Source organism: Dermacentor andersoni, chromosome 2 (genome assembly GCF_023375885.2).
Source record: "Dermacentor andersoni chromosome 2, qqDerAnde1_hic_scaffold, whole genome shotgun sequence".
NCBI lineage: Eukaryota > Metazoa > Arthropoda > Arachnida > Ixodida > Ixodidae > Dermacentor > Dermacentor andersoni.
Window position 1 is genome coordinate 241,955,685 of NC_092815.1, and position 9,155 is coordinate 241,964,839.

At 50.1% G+C, this 9,155-nt stretch overlaps 1 pseudogene; it reads right to left on the reverse strand.

Moving 5' to 3' along the window:
- Nucleotides 1–753: 753 nt before the first annotated feature.
- LOC140215890 (uncharacterized) lies at nucleotides 754–8,478 on the reverse strand (annotated as a pseudogene).
- Nucleotides 8,479–9,155: the final 677 nt, after the last annotated feature.

Consider the following 9,155-nt stretch of genomic DNA (forward strand, 5'->3'; position numbering starts at 1 on the left):
CTGATTCATCTAGCTTGACTGCCACTTCCTTCTCAAGAAGGGACCAGGGGGGTATTCTGCCAGAGTCCACCTAGTGGACTGTCCATTTCTGCCGCTCCCGATTCGCTAGGGCCGCTCGTCTCCTCTCCTTGCTCACACAGCTGCATCCTATCAGCAGCAGCCAAAATGGATAGTCCACTAGGTGGACTCTTACAGAATACACCCCCCCCCCCCCGTTTCTCGCTGCGTTGAGGCTCCGGTTGCCAACTCTGGCCCAGACTTCTACGAAGGCTTGGGCCAGCCGTCCTTGCTCATTAAGTCACCTCGAGCGCTCAGTCTCCTCCAGCTGGCGCTCTGTCACAACAGCTATCGCCATCTGAATTATTGCGTCATTCCGCGTCTTGCCGTCCCCCAATGCCTGCGTCCACCCGTGCCGATCGTCAGGACGCGCTGGTCCCAGCATCAAACCTCTACTTTGTCCGTGAACCTCCTCCCCAGCTCAAAGGCAGCTGCGCTACGATTCTATCCAAGGAATTCGGTTGGTCAAACGCGAGCGTTTTCTGCTTTTGTACGGTCCGCCGTTCTCCTTCCTTGGATGTTCCTGAGAGCTGTCCACTTTTCATTCGGAGGCACCTCACTCATTATCGATTCAGAGGTTTTCCTACCAGCTCCACTAGGAGCAACTTTCACTCTCGTAGGCACGACGACGCCACAAGTACAACCTTCGCGATGCCTTGAGCGACCATATCGACATTATAGATTTGACCGCAAGCATCAGCGGGCGAGCCTTCCGTTGTTTTGTGCTCGCACCTTCCGCGGATGCAGGGCCTGCGAAAGTTTTGCAGCAACAGCTCTACCATCTGGTGTCTTCAGGTCGAGAATCACGTACACATGAACAATGGGAGCAACCAACACTTGCGCTATCTCCACGCAAGTCGCGACCAGCCGGACGATCTTCTTTCGGAGCTCCGACTTGTACAGGCCCGAGCACTAAAGAGAACGTGCGGTAGGTCGTGATTTCGGTCTAGGGCATCAATGCGGCGGCACAACCTACGCGGCCGGTGTTGCCTGGTACATCTCTATCGGATTGCGCGAACCCAGCACTACCGACGATGACATCATCTGCACACATTACCTAGACTTTACTGTTGGACTTCATTTGATTCGTGCTTCGCACTAGGAAGGGAGCCCAGTAGCGGTGCGATTATCGCCTCCAAAGCCGACGAAGAAGAACAGGGTTCGCGTGCAGATAGCGCGAGAATAGAACACACTAGCGCGTTCGACCAGAGCGGCCGCGGTGTCGGCCGCTCCCGAGATCCCGCCGCACCATGGCTATCCAGCCTAAATAAACCGTGGCTACGGCGGCTACCTCTTCCCGGCGCCTCCCACAAAGGTTTGGAGCAGTCAATCGAACAAAGACAACGGCAGCCTGAAATATCTGTAGTTAGTAGACAGCGAAAGTGGGAGGGAAAAAATTAAATTATGGGGTTATACGTGCCAAAACCACTTTCTGATTATGAGGCACGCTGTAGTGGAGGACTCCGGAAATTTCGAGAACCTGAGGTTCTTTAACGTGCACCTAAACTAAGTACATGGGTGTTTTCGCATTTCGCCCCCATCGATATGCGGCCGCCGTGACCGGGTTTCGATCCCGCGACCTCGCGCTCAGCAGCGAATTGGGAGGAAGTCACTAGCAGATATTAGTCGAAGGCCAAAGAGAATAGTGGAACCTGTGAAGTTAGTGTCGTATTTCCGCGACGAACGACACCGTCTTGAACATGAACGGGAATGAACCCCCGCCTTTATTGCTCCGTAGTGTATATACATATGTGTGCATGTGACGCATGCGCAGGGCATCGCATCAAGGGCCGTGGCATGACAAGAACTAAACACTATAACACAGCAACTATTATGCCACATCTCCCCTTTTCCAACAAAATAACAACCAACTAAATAATGATAAACACAGTCAAAAGAAACGTACTGCATTACATTCAGAAATCCCGTAGCGGTCTGGTTTTCTTACAGATCTGCCGAATCGTGTAACGTATTCGCCTGGTACCTGCGGCGAAACATTACCTTGATCCTGTGTGGGGTCACTTAGGCGGGCTCGGAAGTTAGGCTGATCGCTAACTGCTGCATTTTCCAGGCTAGGGGGAAACTCGTATGTCTCGTTGAACGAGTCTGGAATTCTGCTTGGCGCTTGCTTGACTAGAAATTTCCTGTTGCGTTCGATCTGGATGCCGCTCTCCAACATACGACCGCGGCCGTTTTGCCCGCTGACAGATGACGCCTTCCCGCCTGCAGTCCTTGACCCAGACAGAATCACCGGGTGCCAATGGGACAAGGTGTCGGGCTGCATGACGGCGGTCATAATTTTGCCGCTGCTCTTCCCGGACGACTGCATCCTTCTTCCGTACCTCTTTCAGGTTGGGTGTCTTTGGTACCAGCCTGTTCGGATGGAGAGGCAGGGTTGTACGAAGCCGCCGCCCCATGAGCAGCTCCGCTGGCGTCTTGCCTAGTGGTCCTGGGGTGTCCCTGTAGGCTAACAGAGCCAAATAGGGATCATGAGACTTTAGCAGTAGCCGTTTCACCGTTTTCACCATTCGGTCTACCTCTCCGTTTGCCAGCGGGTATTTAGGACTATATGTCACAGCTTTTAATCCATAGGCCTTCGCGAACTGCTTACATTCTTCACTGACAAATTGAGCACTGTTATCCGTGACAAGCACTTCGGTTATGCCGTGCCTAGCAAAGAAGTCTTTAACGTGACCGACAACACAAGTGCTGGTGAGCGATTCCAGTAAACACAATTCTGGAAATCGAGAGAGAAAATCCGCTAAGAGCAAGTAGTTACGGCCGTTGAGATGGAAGATATCTGCTACGACCCTTTTCCAAGGTCGAATAGGTGTCTGGGTTGGGATCATTGGTTCACTCGGCTGTTCTCGGAACTTCGAACACACGCGGCAATTGACAACCAAAGAAGCAAGTTGAGAGCTCAAGCCCGGCCACCAAACAGACTCCCGTGCTCTCGCCCTGCATCTCACAATACTTTGATGACCTTCATGAAGCAGACTTAACATTCTATTCTGGAGCGAGAGTGGCACAACGAGGCGAGTGCCATGCATGAGAACCCCTTTACACACGCTCAATGTTGCGCGATACTGCCAATATGGCCTCATAACGCTCATAACGCTTGGGCCCGGCCAGCCTTCACGAAGGTAACGGCACAACGTACGGCAGGTCTCGTCCTTTGCCTGCTCTTCGGCGACCAGTCTAAAGTGATCCGATTCACCCAACTCACATAACGCACCAGTAACAAACGAGTTCACTTCACCCACACAAAGGGAGTCCTTGGTTTTTTGCCCTCGCACTGGCGCTCTAGAAAGTGCATCAGCAATTTCCAAAATTTTCCCAGGAACATATTCGACATCAAAACTAAATCGCATCAGACGCATTCGGAATCTCTGAATGCGTGGCGGTACCAAATCTAGGGGAGTCTTTCCTAGCAAAGTCACTAGCGGTTTCTGATCCGTCTCCAGCGTTATGTGTAGTCCACGCACATAACTTTCGAGACGCTCAGTCGCCCATGTTAGAGCTAAGGTCTCCTTTTCAATTTGCGTGTAGCGCATTTCTGTTGGAGTCAGTGATCTTGAAACAAATATAACTGGCCGTCTCTCTTTGTTTGGTTGTACCTGAAGTAAAACTGCACCTAAACCGTACGACGACGCGTCTGCAGAAAGAATGGCTTGATTCCGTAGATGAAATTTTGCCATACACCTATCAGAACAGATAGCGCGTGTTATGCTGTCAAACGCCAGCTGCTGAGGCGTAGCCCAAACCCACTCACTGTGCTTGTGCAGCAACTGACGTAACGGCGCAGACTTCTCAGCTAAGTCTGGAATAAACCGCGAGCAATGAGTTGCAAGACCAAGGAATGTCCGCATATCGGCAACATTTTTCAGGCGGCTTCATACCAGTGATCGCTACAACTTTAGCAGGATCTGGCAGTATGCCATCTTTGCTCACTCGGCATACCAAAAAACATAGTTCTTTTACACTGAACTGACATTTTTCACGATTCAAAGTTATGCCGGCTTCCGTCAAGCGTTCTAAAGTCTGAAACAATCGCTCATCATGCTCTTTCTCTGAAGAACCAAAGACTAACACATCGTCCATTAAGTTTACGACCCCGAGCATTCCATCAAGAATTTCACACATTTGCCTTTGAATATATTCAGGGGCAGAGGTTATGCCAAACGGCAGGCGTTCAAAGCAATAGCGCCCAAAGGGAGTAATAAACGTGGTCAATAGCTGACAAACCTTGCGTAGCTTTACTTGATGGAATCCCGAGTTCACGTCAAGTCAAGAAAACACAGCCGCTCCGCTTCGTAACCGGAGTGTCTCATCAACTGTGGGGAGCACGAATCGCTCACGTTTCACCCACTTATTGAGTTGGGTTAGGTCAACACATATTCGCACTTGCCCGGACGGCTTCAAGGCGGGCACTATGCAAGCACACCACTCGGTTGGCCCTTCGACTTTACGAATGACCCCGTTGTTTTCCATTTCTTCTAGCTCGCGTTTCACGCTATCACTCAGCGGGATGGGTATACGACGAGCGGTGTAAATGGCATAGGGCACCGCGTCTGCTTTGAGATTAATACAGTATTCTCCTTTCATGGTACCCAAACCGCAGAACAAAGAGGGGAAGCACGTTTGCACAGCTTGGTGGATGGAAACTTCGTCTACAAATTTCACTATTCCCAAAGCTTATATTGCTGGCAAGCCTAAAATGACATTACTCCCCGAGTTAATGATGAAAACGTCCTGCCTAACCAAACACCGTTTCCACAGAATGTCTGCAGTGAACTGTCCTTTCAGATGTAACACTTCATTGCCTGGCCCTTTCAAAATTACGTTGGAACACTCTAGAGTCTTGGGTACGCCAGGAAACGATGATCGAACAACCTTTACCTCTGCTCCTGTGTCAATTTTAGCAGACACTGTGACCCCATTAATAGCGACCTGAACAAAATGAGCTCTTGCAATTGTACCAGTTAAAGTCCCAACAAAATAGATGGCATACTCTGTTTGCTCACTCACTGTAGCTGTCCGGGGAGCACTGCACAAATCTACCTCGGATGCGCTTGCTTCGGCGATCGTGAAGTTCTGCTTTTGTGGGCAGACCGCGGCGAAATGTCCCCGTCGTTGGCACCTGTAGCAGATTGCCCCCTTTGCAGGGCAGGATGAGGTTAAATGACGGGCCCTGCCGCAAGCCGCACACTTTCGGACGTCTTCTTTGGCCCATTGGTCCTCTGGATGTCCCCGGCTTGCTCGCTGATGAATTCCGTCGACCTCTACGCTGGCTGGTTGGTGGTATGGGCTGCTGTGAAGTTCCTGTTGTTGCTGTACCGCTTCCTTCATCCTTGCCCTTGTCAGTGCCGTTTTCAGAGTCAGTGCAGCGTCCATTTGTAGGGCCTCGGACAACTTTGTTTCACGTAGTCCAACCACGAAACGGTCGAGGGCCATCCGTTCTTTCATCACGCCATAGTCACACATTTATCTGCCAAAGTATGTAGGGCCGTTACATACTGGTCCATCGATTCGGCTGAAACTTGGTGGCGACGATGAAAACACGCACTTTCGTAGACCAAATTCCGCGTGGCAATGAACTAGGCGTCGAAACGTTTTTTCAGCACTTCATAATTCTTTGACTGTTCTTCCGACAGCTCAAAGGTCTTGAATACGTTGCGTGCCTGCCGCCCCATGGTATACAGCAGCGTGCGTACCTGAGCCTCTTGAGTTCGCTCATTAAGGCCGGAAGCAAATCTATAATCTTCGAATTCTTGCACCCACGCCGACCACTCTGACGCCTTGTCAAAGTTGATGCTCGTTGGTGGCTGTACCGGAAAGAGCTGGCACGAAATACCACTTTCCTCACGCGCCACGGCTCGAAGCTCTTGTTCCGTTATCGTGTCCGAGCCGAGGATGCCAACGATGAAGGTCGGCCGTACCTGTATCTTCTCACGTCGCCCGTGGTTCCACCCAATTAGCGAAGGCCACTTCTGACACCATGTCGTGTTTCCGCGACGAACGGCACGGTCTTGAACATGAACGGGAATGAACCCCCGCCTTTATTGCTCCGTAGTATATATACATATGTGTGCATGTCACGCATGCGCAGGGGATCGCATCAAAGGCCGTGGCATGAGAAGAACTAAACACGATAACACAGCAACTATTATGTCACAGTTAGCAGTACGTTCATAGGTGAACTGGAAGCGTTAGCTGCTAACGATGCCTTGGTGGCAACAAGGGCCGTTGAAAACCGCAGTAGGAGCGACGAGATGATGTGCCAACATAGCACATTAGAGACAGCCAGGCCAGCTGTGAATGAATTTGCGAAGTCACCCTGCTTGTGTATAGCATGTAGTGGTAACGAGGTCATTCACAAATTAATGGGTGCTGCGCACGTGACAGACAAAGGCGCCCATGTCAAGTCATGGCTGCGTGAGCTGGGTTATGCAGTAGAGTGCACTTCGCAGGAGTGCGAGTTACGTGCCGCACATAATGGCTGCTGCATTGTACCTGAGTCGAGGCAAAGAGAGATGATTTAATAGAAAATCACTCCCACTGTGCGGGTAAGACAGCGATACGGGCCGACGAGATGTATAATGATCAGCACCAGGCGCCGGAAGATGGCACAGAAGTGAGCACTAGGAAGGAGCGCCAGAGAAAGAAACATAAAGTTCACAATGCAATGGACTATATGACGCAGCTTAGGAAGGTGAAAGGCGTCAAAGAGAATGAACAGGGTGCAAGTCAAAGAAAGGTGCCATCACAGTTGAGAACGTTTTGAATTCAAGCGCGTCCGTATCCCCGGATGACACGAGTCAGAGAAGTATGCTGTGCGCGTAAGCGGACAAAGGGCACGGGGCAATTATTTACCCCCTCGTTCCTTTCGGGGCGCAGCATGCTTTGCGAAGGAGCGCAAAGTGGCAGTACTGTTCGCGTCCTGTCCACTTCTACTTGTGTTTACAGCGCAGCAACCCCTTTATTACAAGATTAACTTCCACCAACTAGCCCAAATTGCCGCTCCAGGGCAGTACAAGAGGAGGTTATAGGAAGGCGCGACGCGGTCTAACGAGGTCATTATGAAAACATGTCTCCAGGACGCAAACTTGCAGGAGACTGTGATGCCAAGAGCTCATGTAATGTCAGGCCTTTTGTTGTTCCTGTAGTTTTGTGAGATTCTCGGAACAGGCGAAAATACGAGTTCTGTAGGAACAACCACTTCGCTGTTCTTGCTTGTTTTTTAGCATTGGAGAATTTTCCCAATTTCAGACTAGAGTTTTCTTCATAAGTAAGTTAGGACCGTGTTTAGGTTTTCGCTTGAGAAGCTCTGAAGCTTTATAGATCTGAATAAGGTATTACTTTCGCGAAGTCTTCCTGAATGAGTAGTTAGGCTTTCTTCCATCGGTGAGGGACCTGAAGCCTATAGTTTGTATACTAAAGCCCGATAGTAACGCTCGTGTGCATTTGTTTGTCAAAGCGTAACCTTCGTTGAGCGTGTACGTTTTCTTTTTAAGGTTAAGCGCGTTGGTTTGCTTTAAGTACATCATCATCACTCAGAAGCATTGGTAGAATTACATTAGCACGTGTCCTGTCGGAATGAAGGAAACAGAAGTTTTGTTACTCGGTCGCTCGTGTGTGTCGCGGGCGGGAATGTTTTCAGTTATGTATTAAGCGTGTATGGAATTAGTTAATAGCAGAAAAGTGTTTCTTAAGGTTCGATTGAACGAGGCAAAAGAAAAGCGCATTTTAGGAGGAAACATTTAGTGACCGTATCACTTTTAATGTCGGGAATCGGAAACGCCTATGACCACCGAATAAAGCGGTCAATGCACTTCAGCATGTAGGCGTTTCCAAGTCATGGAGGCCAAAGTCCTAGAATGTGAACATGGACCTTGTCAAAAAGCTCAAACTTGGTGAGAAGGAGCCGTACGGAGAGAAGGCATGACGATGGACCTTGAATTGCTGGTGATCAAAACAACTGCGAGTCTACCAACGAATGTTCTTGGTGCTGCGTGGCGCGGATGCCGGGATGGGAGAAGTCGTGCAGAAATCACCACAGAAATCACTGGAAACAAGAGGTCTAGGGCTGCCAGTAGACATGTCTCAGAAAATGGGAATAGTGGAAGACGGAAGGATAATTTCACGAAACTCGAGCGCCCCAGAGAACATGCAAAGCTTAGCGAGTTCTGCGTCTTGTGCTTTCGCTGCAGCGAGGGCACTAACATCGACAGTTGTTGGCGATGCGGCAGAAGATACGGATAGTGTTAAGCGAAAGAGCACATCGCCGACAACGTTCGCAGGTCCCTACACGTGCCAGATATCAATAATGAACTCCGCGATATAAGCGAGGTGACGACTTTCACGGAGCGAAAACTTACTACTTGCAGATTTGATGGCAAACGTCGACGGCTTGGTGTCCATGGCGATGAAGAAAGATCAAGCTTCGAGGAAATGTCAAGTTACTTACACTCGTGTAAGCAGCCGTGAGTTCATGGCCGAAAGTGCTGTAATTGCTTTCGGTGGAGGAGAAGGTTGCGGGCTTGATTCACGTCCGGGTCTCCAATATTCCAGATGTAGCCTGCACGTGTTTACTTGATGTAATTGCGTAAGCACGAGTTAACACAGAAGTACAACAAAACCTTATATTGTATCAGAAATGTTGCAAGGTGAAAAGAGGCAACGACTTCCGGCGTTACTCGACGACTGAACCCAACTATTCTTACAAAGTCCAAACTTGCCGAGCCGCCGTCAGAGGCGCTGGCTGTAGTCACGGACACTGCGTGAGTTCGGCGTGAACGCCTGGAAACGCGGACGGCATCGACATTACTTCTGCCACATTTTTCTGTCCGTTGCCTCGTTAGTGCTGTTACATAGTTAATTGTTCGTATCTAACAGCTCCTCATCACCTCGGAAGTTCTGAATGACCAGTGAATTCAATGAGGTGGCCATGAAGAACGCCGACGAAGGCTGTAGTACACTGGCGACGAGCATCGTAGATTCGTGGATCCCGGGCCCTGGAGAGCGTAGGCCAACCATACAAACCAACACAGCGATGCTCCACCTGCAGGCACAGGCTCTTGACTCCTGACTCGCCAGGC